This window comes from Coloeus monedula (genome assembly GCF_965178545.1).
Source record: "Coloeus monedula genome assembly, chromosome: 3".
Taxonomy (NCBI): Eukaryota; Metazoa; Chordata; class Aves; order Passeriformes; family Corvidae; genus Coloeus; species Coloeus monedula.
This window is the reverse complement of record NC_138783.1, coordinates 50460312-50481564: the sequence shown is the minus strand read 5'-3', so window position 1 is coordinate 50481564 and position 21253 is coordinate 50460312. Positions and strand designations below refer to the sequence as shown.

Genomic DNA, 21253 nt, shown 5'->3' with positions numbered 1-21253 from the left:
AGGGCCCAGAGGGGCCTTGGCAGAACTGGCAAGAGTTTGGCAGGAGGCAGTGTGCTGCTCTGGACAGTCTGTGGTCCTGTGGCTGCCCCCACAGCTGCAAATGCTCAGGGGCAGAGGGGAAGAATAGGGTTTTCTTTTAAATCAGGAATTACTCATTCCATCTGTGAGCTCTCTGATGACACATCCTTCTAGAAGACTGTCCCTGTCAAGAGCAAGCTTATTACCAATTCAGTCTATTCTCTCCTATTAGGTTGAACCACAAAGCTGCTGAGTTAAATTGACATCATTGGGTGTTACCCAAAGAGTGACGTTATTTAGAATTAGAAAGCCTATTCTTCTCCCTGGTGTGGTTTAATCCCAGGCAGCAAGTAAGTACCACACATCCAGTTCCTCACTCCTCTCCATTAGCAGGACTGGGGGAAGAGAATTGGAAGGGTAAAAGCAAGAAAATTCATAGGTTGATAAAGGAATAGTTTAATGATTGAAATTTTAAAAATAATAATAAACAAAAAATTCATAATTTTAATTAATAAATAATCATTAACAATAGTAGTAGTGGTAGAGGAAGGATTAAAACCCAAGAAACAGAAGTGATGCACCACCTGATGTCTGATGCCAGCCCATCCCCAAGCAGCAATCAGCTCCCCACAGTTTACATACTGGACATGACATTCCACACTATGGAATATCCCTTTGGCCAGTTCAGGTCAGCTGTGCTGACCATGCTCCCTCCCAGCTTCTTGTGCACCTGCCCTCTAGCAGAGCATGGGAAACTGAAAAGTCTTTAAGGTAGAGTGAGCACTGCTCAGGAACAACTAAAACATCACTGTGTTATCAACGTTACTGTCATACTAAATCCAAAACACAGCAAGGTAGCAGCTACTAGGAAGAAAATTAACTCTACCAGCCAAAAACAGAACAGTCCCAAACAAGCTATTTTTAAATTCAAAGATAAATACAAGGCATTATGAACACAGCAGAAGCTACCATGCCACAGCCAGAGGATGAGCTCCTGTTCTGGATGCAGCAGCCAGAGTTTCCTCCACCAGCTGCCTGCGGTTCCCCCTGGGGAGCAATGCTGCGAGGAGTAAGGGCTCTCAGACACATTGGGCACAGCCTGCACAAGGTTCACATCCCACATGAACAGTCAGAGCCTTCACACTGCTCAGGAGGTTAATAATAATTTATGAACTTCGAAGTTTTCAATGGCTTTTAAACTCCAATTTAATTTCACTTTCAATCAAGTTGTGTCAAATTTAGCCGAAGATTAGGTGACAGGCAGTCAGACTGAACTGCTGCTCTGTACCTCTTTGCTTTCCAGTCAGCCCTGGATGAACAGATTTGCTTTTTTTTCTTTAATTCACATAAAGGTAGGGGTGAGTGTGCTCAAAAAAAATATCTGCATTCCCCAAAGCCTTTGTTATGCAAGTAAGCAAACAACAGCAATGTAAAATAGCACTGTGTGACATTTGCAGCAGCAAATATCTGATTTTGTGTTGGGCAGAAAATGTCCTTTGTCCTGAAGCATAGCTTGATTTCCAGATTATTTTATGGCTTTCTCGGTGACTAGAGAAAGAATGTTGGGGATGACAGAGAAACTGGAAGTCTTTGAGGTTCAGACTGGCATGTGTAAATCACATGTTTGAACCTGAGTCAATCCCCCAGAAATTATTTTCCCCCAGGCGAGATTGGTGGACATTCCTGTTTGCTTTTTGATTTTAATTTTGGGTTTTTTTCTTGCTTCTGTGGTGTGGGTCATAACTGGCTTCCTAAGATTATCAGAACATTTTTCATTTACTAATGTTAGTGCCTGTGCCCTCAAACATCTCTCTCCTCTCTTCCTCTGGTGCACCACATTTGATATGGTTTTCAGCCTGTTGTACTAAAAGTATTGAATGGAGAGCAGTTGAGCATTTTGTGGTTTATAGCTTGGTAAGTGTGGGAGATGGGCATCCACTGAAGGTCTCCAGGCAGATATGTCCATAGCAGGACTGCTGGTGGCTGCTGGGAATCAATCTGATGGCTCTTTCCCTCCAGCCTCTCCCAGGGAGGGTTATTTTCCTAAAAGAACCTTATGGAAAATTTATTTTACTAGTGCCTTTCAGAGTTGGACTGTTAAATTTCAGAGAGCCCAGACCATTTACCCCATTCTTGGAGCTACTTTTAAAACAAAAGACACAGTATTTTTCGTAGTTCTAGGTGAGAATCTTAGCTCTGAAACATCCCTTTCTCTCCCTTCACAGAGGAGATGCTACTTTACACACCGCTCATGATTGGTTTCTTGCATTTAAACACTTTTGTGCCTTAATTTGAAATGGTGTCTTGCTATGTGATTTCTCTTCCTAGGTGCTTTGATATGCACCTTCTTTCTTTTCCTGGTAGTTAAGTATCAAGGTAAGAGCAATTCCCAGGCTGTCCTTAGCTGCCTAAGACAGCTATCCTGAGTGTATGCTAGTGTTAAACAGCTCTGTGCTCTTCACTCCTGTGATCTTACATCAATTCACTGGTTATTATTTTCCCTTGTCAAATGAAGCAATAGCAAAGCTTTGAAATGATGTTGCAGCTTTTCCAAAGAGCAATTTCCTTTTCCTTCTCTAGCCTCCTTCTGCCTTTCCCTGTATATTTGATAGTACATCAGCTTCCTCTTGAAACGATCCCCAGTAGAGCACTTCAGCTATTTCAACCAGGATCTTTCTGAAGGCAGTTTTTAAAAACTGGCTTCTACAGAAGAGCTGGGTTATAATGAAGAACAATAAAAAAAAAAAATCCTTCTGCCTCAGAGAGCCAGTTTTGTACTCACTAATGCATGTCGTGAACTCTGTGCCTGGAATATCCTCACTGGAGTCAGTCGGCGGTATTGTTTGCACACACAGAGTTAAGCACCTCTGTAAATGCTTGCAAGGTGATGGCTTTAAACCTCACTAGAAGCTAAAAATATATGCATTGCTCTGCGGGAGAGACTAAACCAGGGCAACTCATCAACACTGTCTTTTTTTTATTATTATCTGTGTTTCTAGAGTGGCAGTTATTTAGGAACACATATAATGAAGAGAACAGAGATGAACTTCCTCATCCCACTCCAATACTTGTTATCACTTTGATCTAGGCAATTTCCCAGTGATGCTGACTGAATATTTGATATGACAGAAGACACCAAGGGCTACAAGATTTAATCCTAGCACAGCTTTTCAAATAAATAAATGACATAACCAAACCTCCTCCAGAGTTCACTTCTTGCTGTTGCTGCAAGATTGAGTTTGGGTTTAGTTTGAGCCAGTGTTTCTCTGAGATGTAATTGCCTAGAAAAATGCAGAACAGTAGTCTTTTGAGTTGATAGGATTTAAAATGTGCATGGGTTTGAAAACAAGGACCAGATAAGGATTGTATTAGGAGTCAGATTAATGGCCAGCCTACAGTGCAGAGATTTTGGGTGAGTCTGTAATCAATACCTTTGCCTCATAGAAGTTATTCTGCATAGAGTTGTTAGAATAATGCAAGTGGAGGGGGGCAGTCTGTCTTGGTGTACCAATCTTTACTAAGTTAGTGAAATCCTGTCATGGCCAGTATATGTTCAATGAAGATCACAATTTTTACAGCTTGTCTGTACAAAACCTAACATTGAACTGAAAATGGCTTAGGATGCGATCAGCTATGCTCAATATCACTGGGTCTTTCTGGGGGCATTGCTAATACCTGTGCACCATACCAACCCAGAACAGCTGAAAAAAAATGGATGCTTGCAAAGCTGGAAAGATTTTTGTTCCCAGTAACACACCATGTCAATGAATTGTGCAGTGGGAAGTCTGTAGGTATGGATCTTCCTGGGTGCTGAATGAAGCAGAGGACGAAAGACACATCTTGTAGCTTTTGTTTCAGACTCTGACATTCTTTTGGTATTAATCTTCATTTTCAGCTGCCATTTCTAAAGATGCATCTGTAAACTATGGACTTGTTAGAAAATATCTTTTTCAAGGGTGGACTTAAAAACTTTGGAAGACTTTATCAAGAAAAAGTGAAGAGCTTTTAAGTACAATATAAGCAAGTTAAACATTGTGTTAAAGGTCATAAAATTCCTTTCAGATTTATATGAGAAAACAATACACTATATAAAAACATAGAACAGATGACCTTTCTTCGTTTAAAAGCCTCAGCAATTTCTCTTTAATGGCAACATGGTATTTGGAAATACTATCTCCTCAATAAACAATGTCATACTGCTTAACTTAAGGAAATGTACTTTGGTAACAAGAGTTTGTTGTGGTAACAAGTGCATGTTTTTCTCCCTTCCTTTTCTCTAGGAAACTTTTTGGGTGTCATTCAAACTTTACCATATACTTTCCCCAGTTTATCACAGTCTCAATGTTGGGAAGCATATTCATACCAGATCTTGGCAGATTTGTTTTTCTGTATTGTAAACATTGTTTAATAAAATACACACGAAGAACTGCCACATGGGATTTTTACCAATGTCACAGACTTTCAACTTCTTGATTGCTGAAATTTAAAATCAGGCTGCTGCCAATCTGCTGTGGTGTCCAAGGACAGAGATGATTTTCAGATGAAACACAATTGCTAAGAATGGTGCCATGGCACGAGACAGGGATCCACCTGCAGGGCTCTCCTCTGCCCTCCATCCCTGGGAAGCAGCCTCTGTTGTTGGATCAGAGGGAATCCTTTTAGTAGCTCTTGCTCAGTTTATACAAGAGCCTATCCCTTCAAAAGTCAAACACAGAAAAAGTCCTGACATTCTTTTTCCAGCTAGAGCTCCCAGGTAGTCCTCTTTCTATGCTTTCTCCTTGGAAAATAGTCTAGTATTAGCCAAGTGTTGGCACTGTTTCACAGCACCTCAGCTGGTGCTGAAGTAAGACATGGGAAAGACTGAGAGAGCTCCAGCTTTTCTCTGGATATCCTTCCTTCCTTCTTGGGAGATGGCATCAGCAGTTAACATTAGACAAGCAGTTCAGAGCAGACTTCTATTTGCAGCTCAGCAGTGATTCATCTCCCATTCAAATGGAATAACAGGTTGATGGGGCTGGAAGGGAAACACACAGGGTTGCAGAACAGGTGCTATGGGATGGCTATAACCTAAATACAGGATTTAAATATTTGAAAGGCTCCAAAATAACTATTTTTCTATAAAGATTTTGAGATAAAATCTGGGCTCTGACCAAGGTTAATATTGATGTAAGCATAGCCATAAACAGGATGCAGACTGAAATCTGCACAAGGTACAGGGTATTACGCTAGTCTGATGCATTTACCTCCCTGATTATAAGATGAACTATGAATTTTAAGATAGAAGTGAGAAGGCAAGCTTTTTAAATTAATAATCTATTTTAAAATGCACTTTGTGTTAAGATCCAGATAATTCTGCAAAGAAATTATGAAAAATTTAGATAAGATCCACTTTACTGCTGACATTAAAATTGTTCTTATCTAAAGATGTCTGCCTTTATTTCAACACAAGTATTTCAAGTTGGGAAGATGTCAATTTCCATGTGGCAGGCTCCATTATGAAAAAGAAAATACATGGAGCTATCAGATAAAGAAACTCCCCTGTTGTCATGGTGACAATAATTAGCAGCAGTTAGAAGAGCAAACAATGGATTTAATGGTTTGGTCTAATAGTGACTTAATTACTTAGCAGTCTAGTTTGTCTATCAGCATTTCAATACACAGGAATAATTCAGTGCTGTGCTCCCACTACATGATGCCTTCACTTAGCATTTTGAGTCTATTACAAGCAGAATTGCAGTAGCATCATTACCATAAATATTTTTGATTTCATACGTGCTGGGCAGGCCAAGGTAAATGGCGTTCTGTAGCGATCTCACTTGAGCACCTCCCGTCACACAGCAGAGAGCCTGCTAGACAGGAGAGAGCAGACTGTGCTCATTGTACTGTGAGGGTGAAAAACAACCTGGATTCCACTGCAACTGTATCTCCTTTAAAACGAGTGGAGAATTTCAACCTAGGCCAGTCAAGGGTATATATCACGGCATGTGTCAGGAATACATTTTCTTTTGTACAGACATCGAATGCCCTTCCTTTCTCCTCCTCGTTATTCCTTCAGGCTGTGGGAATGGCAAATAACTTCACATCAGCTCTCAAGTCGATAAACTGGGTTGCAACTGCTGTTTCCCATCGGTGGAATCAGCTCAAACCAGAGGCTATGAAGCAGTGCTCTGCCACAGCTCACGTCTGCCTTGTGGGAGTGAGTGCTTCAACACTGTCCTGTCCATTGTTGGTGAGATCTACGTGCTCACAGTGGCTATAGGGCAGACTTACAAAGAGCCTGGCATTGCTGTCTCTTCTAAGTTTGGGATTTTTTTCAGTGACGGACTGAAAATATTCTGGGTTGTGTAGACCAGGTAAATCTGTATTCGCGCAAGAAATGTGTATTGCAAACATAGTGAAAAATTACAAAATGGGTAAGTCACATAAATGTGAGGGGTTTTCTAGTCCAAGCAAGATTTATTTATGCCTTATCAGACGGTAGAAATTTGAAATGTTGTCTCTGTCAGGGAGAAGATATAACAAAGCTTGCTTAGGAACACTGAACGTATTCAAGGCTCAATATTATATCCTTCTGCACTTTCCCAAACACAGGATTTACTTCCATATTCCATTGTTTGTCAGCCAGCACAATAATTTTTGTGTTTATGAAGATGGATGACCATGACACTGATACAGCTGGAAAGTAACCCAGCAAAAAGAAAGGTTGTTTTTTGCCAAATCAGTTACCTGTTCCTTCTCTGCAGAGAGACCTGTTTCAGCAAAGTAGATAAAGACTAATGTAGAGAAAGAACAAGGAGCTGATGAAAAATCAAGCAGATTTGCTCATTTCAGTGGTACCGCCACATCAAAATTTCATTGAGTAACCTCAGATTTCATTTCCTGTCAGAATTTTCCTTTTTGTTTAGTTGCCCTTTTCTTCCTAATTTGACAATGGAGGGCTTTGGCCACATTTGAAGCAAACACTGAATGGTAGCTTTAGCCTCTGCTTTTTTCTCTTTTACATTTTGAGAGTTCTTTTGTTTTGGGAGTCCTGGAATTACTCAACCACCTTTTAAAAGTTTGGTATTAAGCCTATATTGATTAAAAGTTGGACAGTACTGTAAATAAAACAAATGACAGTGTTCGGAAAACTTGATTTTCCTTTTCTCAACCAAAGGAACGTAAAGGTCTCTAAGCTTTGTTAAATCAAAGTGAAATGTTCATGTCTCACATCTCTTGAAGTTAGTGAGTATCTTGGCACATCCTATTGTCCATGTCTCAGGTGATCATCCTTTAAGCCTTGAAGGACTTTACTTTTCAAGTCCAAATCCATCTGGAAATCTGAGTTTGCCTTATTGTCAGTTATGTCATTGTATGAGGCTGGGAACCAGGCTCAGCTACACCACCTGAAAATTCTTCAGTCATGATTTAAGAAACATGACCCACAGCTAATAATCCTTATTACTGGTTTTTTACATTCTTTGCCCAGATGGATCATCCCGTGCCCAAAGCTGATTTTACATTTTCTGGAAATCCAGGGTAAGTGAAAGACAAACCAGATTTGTTGATAAGGATATGCAGCAGTGTTCAGAAGGTGTAACGTCTGTGCCCCAGGAGTACTTGTGAACAGTCTAAAGGAAAGCAGGAGATCTGGCCTAACCTGATGATTTTAACTTGTGCTTTTCACCTACTGCATATACATATATAATGAAGTATTTTTTGCCAGCTCCATGAATGGAGTAACCTCACAAGAAGCAAATAGACATGATACATCAGCAAAAGTTTAAAATGTGCTGCTTTCAAATGATGAACTTTCTGTTCAAGGAGACACATCTGCACTGTGAGTATATGTAATGCATTCCATGTTTTCACTGCCTTAAGAGAGAAATCATACTCACTTTCCCAGTGCATTCATTTTTTTTTGAGATTTAACATCAACAAACAACAGAAGTCATCCCCTCTGCCATATACTGATAGATTTTTTATTGTTAACATGATGAAGCCATTGCTGAATTACTGAAATTGGTAGGATTTTTGCCACTTGCAGTAATGGAAAGAGAACTGCCACTCTTTTTGTCCCTTTGACTAAGGAATTTTTTCAAATCATAATGCAGGACTGACTTCCTATATCATGGCTTTACCTCTGTCAGGGTGGTTTTTTTCCTTTATATGGAAAAATCATGTTCTGAGTCAGTAAAGTCTTGTATATACTGGGCTTTTGTACTCTGAGATGGCCAAGGGATAAGAAGAAGCTTTTTTTGTTAATATAGATACGAAATTCTTTCCTGAAAACGCAAAGGTGAAGACACCATATTTGCCTCTCCTACTAAGTGTCAGACACTCAAGTCAGTATTTTTATTACTGAAATATTTTATTAATGAAATACTATATTACTGAAATGTCTGATCAGACTCTTCAGCCCAGTGGGAAAAAGGGTTCCTGGAGTAAAGAGCATCAAATGGCTTTCCTAGTTATTAATACCAGTAAACGAAAACTAACTTTGCTTTAGTCTGCGATCTTTTAGTCTTGTGGTAATTTAACAGAAAAAGAGAGGGAAACCTAAGGGTCATAAACGTGAATAGGTCAGATTTACACTGTCTGAGAAAACAGTCTGTGTAATTGCAAATAGTGTAATTCTTAAAATTTACAAAGTGAAAGAGTGTCTTAGGAGAAAAAAAAGAAATCCAAATAAAAACTCTGGGAGAGTTTCCTTACTCAATAAGTTTCTGTCTTCATGGTAAAATTCAAAGAGATACTGAGCAAGAAGAAACCAAGAGTTAATTTCAGATCTCAGTGTAGTTACTTTGCAATGCTGCGCCAATTTATATGGGCATAATATTGCCCTGCCATAATGACAAAGTTTCTTTATGCCATAAAGAAACTCCATGTTTCCATGCAGCCTGAGTTATTACTGCATAACACAGAGTTCTGTCAGACAGGTATGGCACCACTACCTTCCCGTCCTGCTATATTCCACTTTTCCAAATGATCAATCAGTATTATTTTCTAAAAGTTTTATAACGTTTTCCAACAAGATGGAATTGAGGCCAGAAAATTCCCTTAAAGAAGGCAGCGTTAAAGGCACAACAAGAAATCTGTCCCAGTGGAAAGCAGAGTATAATGAGGTCTGGTATGACAGGAACTCTTTAATGCCACAGAAATTGAAAAGAAATCAGCAAAAACCATGATTGTTAATAACTACATGGCATGGTGTGAAGAACCCAAATCAGGATGACTACAAAGTAACATTAATTAGAACTAGACTATGGTTTTATAAATGTATATACATTTATACATAGCAAGGGGGAAACAAAAAAGAAAGTAGAGCAAATAAGAGATGAGAAGGAAACCTGAATTTTTCTTTGGTCTTTACAAAAAGTTAGTAACAGTCACCAACAGTAGAGTTTTAACCAGAGAACAGGAGTTTGGACTACATAAAGTGAAAGAACATTTTAAAGAATATTTATATAAATGTGGTTACACAAATTGCTAGGAAATCATGAAATTAATCTTAAACTACTGTGAACTAGCGGATTATATTTAAGATGTCTAGCAAGTGAAGAAAAGCAAACATGATACTTGTTTCTACAAGAGAGACAAAGGACATTAAGGAGAAGCCAGGCCAACTCAGATTTATGCAAGGATAGTAGAATAAATAATTTAAATAATCTAATTTAAATAGAATAAATTATTTAAGCCTACATTGTTTAAACCCACAGAATACTAATGTAATGGGAAACAGCCAATATGGGTTTGTCAGGAGCAAGCCAATCTGTTTTCTGTTTTTGACAGGGTAATCATCCCAATAGACAGGGCAGCAGGAGAAGACATGATCTATCTTGACTCCTGTGTCAATGTTGCAAGTAAAATAAGTAAATGGAGCTAAGAATATGAAAAAAAATCATTCTCAAAATTAATCAGTGCTTCACTCTCCAAAAAAGGACGCATTTCAAAGGGCATGCTCTTGTGAGCCACCCTACATCTATTTCTATTCAAAACTGTAATTAATAACTTTGATGGCTGCTAAAGAGCATACTGTACAATTTGTGAATGGTTCCTGTATAGGAGGAGTTGGAATTCTATCAGAAGATGGGATTTGACAAAGGCAAATGAAGGAGGATTCTCTGGAATCAAGAAGGCATACAGAAACCTTCGAAAGGGACATACTATGCTTGGCAATGAACAAAGTGGGAAATAATGACCAAATAATGACCAGGCAAGATGGACCATGGGGCCAAAAATGTGCAAATAGTGTCATGCTGCTACAAAATCAGGCAAATACGTGTTCGGGCATGGTGACAAAGCAGTTTCATGGAAGTCAGAAAAATGAGTCACTCTCCTGTGCTTGGTATGTTTGAGATCTTAGGCGGAATAGCCTATCTGCTTTTGGGGACCATGCTTAGAAAGTTAGCAATCTGTATTGAGATATTTTAAATAACTGATGTTCAGAAAATCTAAATTATTAGAAGAAGCTGAAGGAATTGGATTTTGTTAGTCAAGAAAGAAAAAAAATAAAAGACTGAAGGAAACATAATAGTCTTCAAATATATAAATGACTTCTAGAGAAAGCTGTTCTTTATTTGACATAGAAAGAAAAAAATATAATCATCTTGCTCTGCAGCAAAGGTTATTTACCTCAGATATTAAGAGGATTTTAAGAGCAGATTGGAGGAAATTGGCTCACATTTGGGCCCAGTGTTTAAGTATTCCATGGAGACAGAAAATGAATAACTTGTATTTTCTGCATCTATTGTAATGTAAAGGCCATCTGAGCTTTTTGAGAAAAATCCATTGACTCTCCTATTACCAGTTGCTGCCTAATGTTAATACAGCTCCTCTCACAGCAGTGAACCCTCTTCCCTAGTGGAAGTCAGATGTGCAAAATATTAACAAAATCTGAATATCACAAGAGGTCTTAGAGACATGGGAGAAATACCACCCATTGTGGGAGTTTCTGGTTTTGATGAGGTGACCCACAGAGTACCTCTGCTGCTTCTGAGACATCTGCCAGCCCTGATTTCAGCTTTGACCTCACCACTGTTAGTGTTTTATTCAAAGTGAATAATGCAGTTATTTTCAAGCTAGTAATCACAAATTCTTAGAGATGCAAAGAAGCTCCATAGGAGCTGCAGGCTTTTCTGTCATTTCCACAGTTTTTTTCTCTCAACTCGTTCAGCTGACAGTGTTGTCTGTTTAGGCAATTATCACACACAGCAAGGATTTCTATCTCAACTAAATCAGGAGCTCTGTGTTTCTTGCATTGATATTTTCATGCTGGTTATAACTTCTTTATCAAAAATATCCTAACTTTATTTCCAGTGTATGATACAGTTATCCCAGGATGTGTTCAGGTCAGAAAACTAGACTCTGCTGGGTTTTTTTTTACTTAGAAAAACAAACACTGCAGCAGAAGGATCTCTTTCCCTTATGGTTCACTCATCTGCTACGAGTTACTGGAGTGCAGAACTGGTGCAAACTCCAAATACACCCTTATATTTAGTTTAATTTTCACAGTAACAGCCAGCAGCCTGCTTATCACTTTTAAAAAGAATAATTTATTTTAGACCACAATCTGTGGCCTTATCACTGTCACCATGTTGACAGTATATCTGTCTTAAATCTCACCTACATGTCCTTAACAGCGTTACCTGGCTGCAAGGTCGTGGCTAGCTGCTGGGTGTCAATAACAGAGGTGACAGCTTCCCAGCAGCTGCACAAGCTGCCCCTGTACAGCTGTTTTCCTCTGCTCTCTCGGGGTGCAGAGCAACACAGCTGAGGTTGTGGAAGGAGGGATGGCTGAGCAGCTTCCACATGACGGTTTTGTCAGGATTGTGCTGTCACCTGAGAGCGGGGTTCCCTAGCAGGAGGGTTTCACACTGTAAGCCAGAAGCTTATCCTATTGAATAAGACATGATCCAGAATGGATCCAGAACAGTCTCCAGGCACCTGACCTGGGTGCACATTTAAACCTTCTTCACTAAATACAGATCACTGGCACCAAGGTCTCTTTGGGGTTGGTGTCCAACAGACAGTTACAGAGATTTTGCTTTTTTTTCTCTTTCCAGTACAGCCAAGTCCTCAGGACTTTCACCCAGAAAGCAGAAGAGCTCAATTCACCTCTTTCCACAGCTGGAGGGGTTTCAAACCCACATTTTCGCTACACAGGGATGGGCACCAGTACTTCAACACTCAACTGATGAAGTGGGGAAACCACCACCATCATCCCTTGAAACCTGCATCCAAACAGCCCAAAGGAGGTGGAAGAGGAGCCTAATCCTGTAGTCCAGCATGTAGAAGCACACCTGTGAGGGAAGGAGAGGCAGCCGTTGCCCGCATTATTTTCTCTCTATGCAATGACAACTAATATAAAGTACATAATCAAGATTAAATGGTGCTTGAAGGCAGACAGAGCCACCTCTGAGAGCACACACAGGCGAACCCAAGGTACTGCAGCTGGTGAGACTGGGACAGCAGTTCCAGGAAAAGCCACACTGCTCTGGGGCGGGAAGAGGGGAGAAGTAATCCAGGGTAGGCACCTCGAGGATGGCACAAAGCAGGGAAGAGGGATGACTTGATGAAGACTGCTCTATTTGACCTTATTTTATTACCTTCTCTTGCTGGTTTTAATTACAGGTGTCCCCACTTTTATGCTGCTGTGACACACATTTCAGAATTGTCTTCAATAAACACAGAAGTAATCCAGCTGAAACAGTGTAGCTATTCAAATGCTTAAAATAAAGCATATGATTCCTGAATCAAGACTTTATTAAGTTAATTAAATGTCATAATTATGACGGTTCTTATAAAGGCAGCATCCTTATTTTCCAACGTTAACCATAAGTGTGTGAAAATAAAAGAACGAACAGATTTTCCATCCTAAGTAATTAATGAGTTCTGTTTTCAACAGGAAAAAGTTTTTCATGGAAACACTGTTTGAAGTTTATTCAGTTATGCTTTTAAATAATTCTTTGGTATATTAGTATTTTTCCTCCCCTTTTTATTTTTGATGTCACCATAATGGAGAGACTAAAGTAACATTTAGCTTAGAACCATGTCTTTATATATGTTCCAATTGTTCCCATTATTGCAGCTGACAGAGATAAAGTGGCATCTGAAGTGTATATATAGTATATACAAGAGTCTCTGAGATAAAGATTCTGTGATCTTTAAATACTTTCCAAATGTCTCCAAAGTGATTTAACTTCAATAAAGAAATTTAACAGAGAAAAGCAATTTCTGATTACACAGATCCCTTTTTTGCCATTTAACAGGGTTTAAATTGAATCACTGACCTAAAATATTAATTTTGAAAGTGACTTGCAAAAAAATTCAGAAATGTTGTTGATGCTTTCAGCTTTGTTCTCTGAAAACAGCTGAATGACACAAAAATGTATCTAGCATTTTCTGCTTGTTCTAAATAATCCCTTTTAGTAGGATTAGTCACAGTATTCAATTAAGAGAAGGAGCAATTAATTATATTCTTGTGAAATGAAGAAGAGAAGAATCTTTGAAACATTCTTTCCTCCTCACCTTCTCCATTTAAAATATAAAATTGTATTATGTGTTTTTCAGCTATGGAAAAATTTTCAGTCCTCAATTTCAACATAAGCGGTGGGAATGAGCAGTATATGACACAAAATTAATCTGGATTGACTTTCTGTTATGGTAGAGGAATGCATTGCCAAACTGAAAAGGATGCTTGATTTAAAACAACCAATAATCTGTGAAGCAAGGCTTTGCTGCTGCAAAGAGCTGTCAGTGGTTTTGGTCAAGCACTTGTGCTCAACCCAAACAATTTTTTAATTTTTTTTTTTTTTTTTTTTTTTTTTTTTGCAATGGTTTGTTTGAAATTTGAAAGCAGTTCTACTTGTCCTCATCATCATGGCATGATTTTGGTTGGTATGATAATGATATAATGTTCATTAAAGCTCCTAAGGGGCTTTTCTACTTTTTGTTACAAGGTTTGCATAACAGCTAAAAAGGTCTAAATATTCCTCTGTGGAAAAAATAGCATGAGGACAAACTTCTGGAAGAAACAACAGTAGGTAGACAGCTACAAAGGAGACTAGTGTAATAATAAGGATGTATCACCAACTCTTTGATAGGCTTGGAGAAAATGACCACAGATTATTAAAAGAGACCATGGGGGCAGTGGGGGCAGAAAACACAATATTGAAAAAACACAATTTTCCATATGTAGGTTGTGTAAATGGTACAACAGGGCACAAAGACTCTTGAAAAGATTAATCTGAGAAACCCCCAAAAGGGAAAAAGCTCTTATTAGTCTGAAACGGTGCATCAGGCCCACATCAATAAGTAATTGTGCAAGAACCACATCCTCTCACTAAATTTAATGGGACTGTAATGGAACCACCTGCTAGGAACAAAAACGCTTTAAAAAATTCACTGCATAAAAGTTTACTACCAGAAAGGAAGAAACTCTCAAGGAAAATTGGAAGGGAAACACAGAAGGGTAAAATGCTGGTAGAGGAGTGTGAAAGTGGTGGTGAACTCAATGCCAAATTCTCAGCATATGTGTATGGCACCTATATAAAGGCTGCTGCTCAAAAGATACCAATTTATAATTACAAAAGAAATTACTAGGCTAGTGATAAAGCTTGCTGGTGACACAGAGTTACTCAGGATTACTGGCTGCAAGATGTTGCAAGAAAAATTCTCACATTAAATAATGACTGAGTGCAAAATCTCAGAAAAGTATTTGCAGATAAATGCCAGGTTATGTGCATAGAAAAAAATAACTAAGGGTACACAGAGGTACCCTCTGTTCTTGCTCAGGAAAGCTATTGAAATCATCATAAGACACATCTTCATTGCCTTAAAAAGTATTAGGTGATTGTTCTAACCTGGTCAAGAAAGTATTCAAATTTAAAGAAAAAAAATAAAATGCAGAAGAATGGTAGAAGATAAACACTTGATGCATCCATATCTTGAATACTTCATGAAATTCAGGCTTTCTCTATCTCTGGAAGGAGGAGAACCAGTAAAGGTCTTTATAATGATCAAAGGTGCAAAGTGATTATGTATGAGGACAGATTAATGGGCTAGGACTCTTTATCTAATTAAATAGAGTGTCATCACAAAAGTCTTAAAGGAAGTGTGCTACCGAGGGAGATAGCAACCAGGAATCCACAAACGATATTAAATTAGTGAACAAGGAGTAAGTTTCTGTGCTTTATTGCAACAGGAGAGCCACTGGGAAAGATCTTAAACAGAAAAAAAAATTAAAAAACATATATAATTGAATTGTAAGTTAGTTTGATACGTGAATTTGTGTAATCAGAAGTACAAATCAGTCCAAGAAAGTATCCATGGAGGACAGATCCATCTCTGGCTATCAGGTACAGCTCTTAGGCTGCCAACCGCAGGAGGCAAGGGAAGAGAGCTTCACTATTCTTCCCTACCCTTTTTCCTGTACCTCTTGTGCTGGCTACTGCCACAGCCCCATGCTGGAATGATATTTGCTCTGACCCAGAGTAAGTTTCCTCTGTCCTGATACTGTTTCCACCACCTGCAAGTTTCTGTTTTCATTGCAATCTAGGACAAAGCTACTTTTCATTTAAAGTACCAGCATTATGACAAATGCACTTTCAAACATCTGGACCCTTGTTTTAGTGTTTGGATGGTGGAAAATCATCTGAAAATAAATTGAATTGCTGGTGAAATACTGTTCTAGAGGTAGGACTGAAGGACCAGGAAGACCTTATGGTAGTCTTTCAATTATTAAAGGGGCCTCGAAAGAAAGATGGAGGACTTTTTAAAACTTAAATAGGATACATTTACATTAGATAATTGGAACAAATGTTTTATGATGAGGGTGGTGAGGCACTGGAATAGATTGCCCAGAGAAGTTCTGGATGTCCTCTCCCTGAAAGTGCTCAAGGCCAGGTCAGCTGGGGCTCTGAGCAACCTGGTCTAGTGGAAGATGTCTCTGTCCATGGTGGGGAGATTGGAAATAGGTGATCTTCAGGTTCCTTCCAAGCCAAACTATCCTATGATTCCATGAAATATCATCTCCAATGCCTTTGACTCGTCAGTATGAGAGGAGTTGCAGGAGAAGCAGATGTGAACTGTTTCCACTGGAGGGGAGGGAAGCAGGCTCATGTCACTGCTGGGTGGCAGCCAGGCCTTTGGTGTTTGTGCCTCACTGCCAGCTCAGCTCCATCTCTGAAGCAGCACCTATACTGCCCAATGCAACTTGTTCAGTTTAAACAATTTCAATAGACAAGGACTTTGATGTCAAGGAAAGGAAAAAAATTTTTTTTGTGAGCCACCTGTTTTAGGTGAATGTGACTTCATGGTGGTCTTGGAGCCTCACAGGCTTGGCTTTGATTAAAAATAGTCATGTGCAGTAATTCTCATGATAATATGTGTTTTCTGGATAGTGTGATATTGCCCCATGCAAATGCTCTGTTTCCTAGATTTATGCATTTTTTAAATGGACCATATCACACATAGGTTTTAAAGTTACCTGACAAATTTATCTTGACAACACTTAAGTATTGTTCAGTGTGAGACTGTAATAATAAACTGTAACTTCCTAAATGATACTTGATACATTTTTAATTTAAAAGGCCATAATATTTCAGTATCAACATCTCTACTGCTAGAAGACCTAAGCTTTTGGAATTGATTTCTGTTGGTCTCAGACAAGTAAAATCTACAGGCAGACCAGTCAAATAACTGAATGTTAAAACATCCTATTTCCTCAAAGCTTGCCTTTTGATCCTCACATTGCCATTGAGACTCTGAATGCATCATTCATTGCAGTGTTTTCCTATGACAGCTGGACTGCATGCTGTTATTCTTTTAATTGTAAAGTGTCTCTTTTTCTGAGGCAAAATGGATCTGATGGTGAACGGCTGCCCTGACAGGCACTTAGAGGCTGCACATACAGAGCTTCAGCTAGCATTTTCTATACTTATTTTTCTAGAAAGAATCAAGCCTGCACTTTATTTATTTTTCCTTGAAAGACACATTATTTCTCTGTGGAAGCCAACATTTCAAAAGCTTAACCAAAAGGTGGCTTGTCACTGTAACCTGAAGTGATATGTGTAGAAATGTCTGCTCAATCTAGCACAGGCATTTTAACTGAGGGAAATAAAAGGTTGGATAATTATCATTAATTCTATTGCTTTTTGTTTTCACTGTCTTTAATATGTGTCCTTTCCTTTCCAGCACTATTACAGGATTTATTTGTCTTTTAACATTCCTTTGATGTAGCTGAATCTTTGCTGGTGTCCCTGCTGTGCACCAAGACCTAATTGACCTTGATGTTTGTTGTGAACTGCTTCAGAGCTGCTCTGCCTGAGAGCAGGAGTCAACCTGCAGCACCGTCACTCCAAAAATTCCTGCCAAAGTCTGAGACCAATTGCCTTTCTGAGGCAAAAAATTTTATTGGAATGAGAGTTAAATTTAAACTGGGTTCTGACTCAAGGGAAATTGTATTGCTTGAGTTTCACCATCCTACTGATGAGGTGTCCTCCACATCTTGCATGTTTGTCTGCCAGGGAGTGGGTATCACACAGGAGTGAGATAATCTAATTATTTGTTTTAATTATATATGTTTGTTACTGGGAAGAAGTAGACAAATGCTAATTGACCAAGTGTCTTTCACCCATATGTTGATTCAACATTCCAGGTTGCTTTGCCACTGACCAGGTGGTAGTCATTCACTGAGAAAAGAAGTTTTTGTTGTTTATTGCCAGCCTGCCAGATGTCAGTTGTTTCAACATTTCTAAATTCTGCTGTGTTTTTAAAATATGTCAGTGTGGTAGGGACTCTTTAGAGTTAAAGTTAGTACAATGTCAGAGATGATAAAGGTAGTACAACCACACGTAGCACAACAGAAGATAAATGATGTACTCCTGTGGTGCAAACCACCGGCTTCCAGTGTGTCAGAGCCAGTTCCTGTCCTTATACTCTGTATTCATTAGCGCCTCAAGGGATACTTATTCACCTTATCTGTTCTGTTCTAGTGATACACCATTTTTCAACTGGAAGAGAGGCGCACGCAAGTGATAAAAGAGATGGCTCACATCTTGAGAGTAGGAGGCCAGATAATGATATATGTGTGGGCAATGGAGCAAAAATGGGGAAGATTTGAAAAGCAAGACAACTTTGTTCCTTAGAAACCTTCACCTCCTTCCTGCTCCTCAGGTGAGCCTTGCTCACATGGAGTACAAAAATCAATTCTTCACAAGGACAAAGAACTGGCTTTGAAACAGCCCTGTCATAAGTTGGATGGGACTTCAGAGCTATGCAGGACAGCAAGGAGCTCATCCTGCAGAGGGGAGAAAAAAAGCACTGTGCACAGTGTCAGAGAAATCTCTGAGATGGTTTCTGTTCTCAAGATCACTTGAATCAGTATTAGATTTGGGTGATCAATGGCACCAAGAAGGGCTCATTAGTTACAGCAATTACAGCATTGAGCTGAATGAATTAAAAAGGGGGGGGAAAGTTGAAAAAAACGCAGAGCATGGCTTTCTGAAACGCGCTTCTCACTTTTCCTACATTGCAAACTGAGTTTTTAAAATACAACAACTTTTGAAGTGGCTGTTAAACCTGTGCTGCCCATGTCACCACGCTGCTCAAAGGCTTTCAGAAGTTGCTATTCAGAGTTAGGGCAAACAACTGCACAGCTCCCTACGGCTGCAGGCAGTCATCAAGGCTGCAGCAAAGTGTATTTATTTACCTGACCTGATTTCATATCAGAAAGAATTAGCTGTCAGACAACAACTTAAAATAGACCATCACCCAAACCAAGGAGCTTTCTTGCTAACCTCAGAGCAAAAGCACAATAGGTTCTTCTATGCAGAAAAAAATCAGGGAGAGTGCCCTGACCATGCATAGCCAACAGCAGACAGGTCCTGGTGGGGCCTAAACGAGGTACTGCCACATTTCTAAAGACATGAAACTGGCCAAGCTGATAGAGTGACATATTCCTGATCTAGGCATTACTCATTTGCACTTTGACCACACCAACTGCTGCATGATCACAGAAAAGTCTAAAGTGTGGAAGTTCTAGGGAAAATTCCCTTATTGAAGTGCATAGGGATTACTTAGAGGTTTTCTTTCTTTTGAAAGCTCAGCACCTTTGAAAATCTTTCCTGAAATTTTTATAGCCTTGGGTTTATTTTGGGGAGAAGGGCATGTATGAGCAAGAGTCTGCTTTGAAACTCTCAGGTTCTGTGACTTTGTTTTCTTTGATTTTGTTCTTAAAATACATCTTTATTGAAAATTTTTCCTAGAGTTATTATTTCAGGCTGAGCACACTTTAGCACATGATTCCTTTTCATAAACAGCTGCCAGCTGTGTTTTGCTGTTTGAAAATAGATAAAATACAGTTGGAAGGTGATTGCTGGATTATTTTTTATGTGTGCATTAAAAGTCTTTGTTGTTCATTTATTACTATATAACCATTCATGTCAACTTTTTATTTTAAAATTTATTGTACTCTGCCACTTGATGTAACATAACGTGGGAAGTAATTGAAAGATACACCATTTTATTACAGTTCCACTTTGTCAGCTCGTATGATATTTCCAGTCATACAAGACAGACTGGCTTTTATGAGAACTACTGGGTGTACAGAGCCCTTGTGGCAGAGGCAGTAACTCATGACACTGTCACATTCCAGAGATCTTTTCACTGCTTTGCAGCAGCTACAGCCAAGGAAGCAAAGAGATATTTGCTTCCATGTATGCCACTACATGACCCCTCAAAAACATAGTTTTAAAAGGGAGCTTCATGTTTTAAGGATTGCTCTTTTGCCCTGTCAATAAAACTAGAAGTCAGAAGGATTTAGTAACTCATTTAAATCTGTACAGTGAATGAGCACAGCACAGAAAAGTGTTCCAGTGACCACAAATCAACTGAGAAAATATTTATTAACATAATGGTTTTATCTGCAGATTCACCTTTTGCAAAGATCAGCTTAATTACCTGATTTTTATAGATACAGAAGCTGAAACAATTTACTGTTAAAGATTGCAATGTAAAGTAAATATTTGGAAGCAAAATAAACAATAATCCCAAACAACACAGCTACTTTGCTAATGTTTATTTATTAATATCGCTCCATAATTTTACTTCCTGCTTTTGTTTCCATGGTTTTGTGAAGCAGCATCAGAGACCAAACTTGTTTTCTGAGAAATAAGCCCCTGCATGTTCTTTACGTGCCTGTCAGTATCAGATATATATCATGTTTTCAGACCTAGCATGAAAAAGTGCAGTAATCTCTGGTTTTCAATGCAGCTTTAATTCAATTTGGATATAATATCTGTAATAACATTTCTTTACTTCCTTCCATGGTACCATCATAGTACATCTTGTATTCTCAGGTGGAAGAGCTAGATAGGCTAATCAGTATCCTCCATCTGGAATGACTGCCTCTGCAGCGCTCCTCTTTTCCCCCTAATGTTAGCATCATTGTGCGAGTGAAGAAAATATTTTCAGCCACAAAATGTTGCTGCCATGCAGCTCTGACGACACCATTCCCTTCATTTCATACAAGGATAATCCAGTCCAACTCTTAAATGAGTGGCCCATACAGGGACTGAACAACCTTGGGATTATTAACACCGTTCTCTAACAGCATCTCCCTATTTTTCAGTGCATCTTCAGGCGGCCCTTGGAGCTCTGAGCCCCTCCATCATGTCTGCTCCCCCGGTTCAACAGGCTGTTTACCCACATGCTGCACAAGAAAAAATGCCTCTGATGGTAGCAGCCAGTTCTTGCCCTCAAGCACACCTGATACTTAGTTTTTCCTGGAACAACACAGGTATTTTAACTGAACCTGACTACTCCAGTTGGAAGGTTTTAGCCTGTTCCAGCATTCCCTAAATGAAAGGTGCTCATCATCTCCAGTTCCTCCCTTGGGTGCAATGAGTCACCACTAAATTTCTCCTAATGCTGATACCCTTATCTACCTGCTCCATGACAGCTGTTTCCAAACAAGATCCATGTCACAGGGACAATGCTAGCCTAGCTGGAAGGAATTTTAATCTCTGGACAACTGTTAGGGGCTCTAAAAGCAACGCTCATCTCAAACAAGGAGTTAATGTCTTTGTTTTGAATGAAATTAACTGCAAAAGGCCACTTCTTCTGTAGAGAAATTCTGCCTAAGGTATGGATTAGACCTGCTTCCACAAGGGATAGCTTGCATTCACAGTGGCTGCCTCTGGGGTTCTTGGGATCAGACTAAATTCAGACTTTTGCAAAAGAAACTGCTCCTGGA

The 21253-nt window shown here is 39.2% G+C and overlaps 1 pseudogene across 1 annotated transcript; it reads left to right on the top strand.

Annotated features, from left to right (window-relative positions):
• The first annotated feature begins 6000 nt into the window (after positions 1 to 6000).
• LOC309570802 (putative tRNA methyltransferase 9B) lies at positions 6001 to 18867 on the top strand (annotated as a pseudogene). Its single transcript has 2 exons — positions 6001 to 6247; positions 17994 to 18867. The product of its transcript is annotated as a putative tRNA methyltransferase 9B (transcript).
• Positions 18868 to 21253: the final 2386 nt, after the last annotated feature.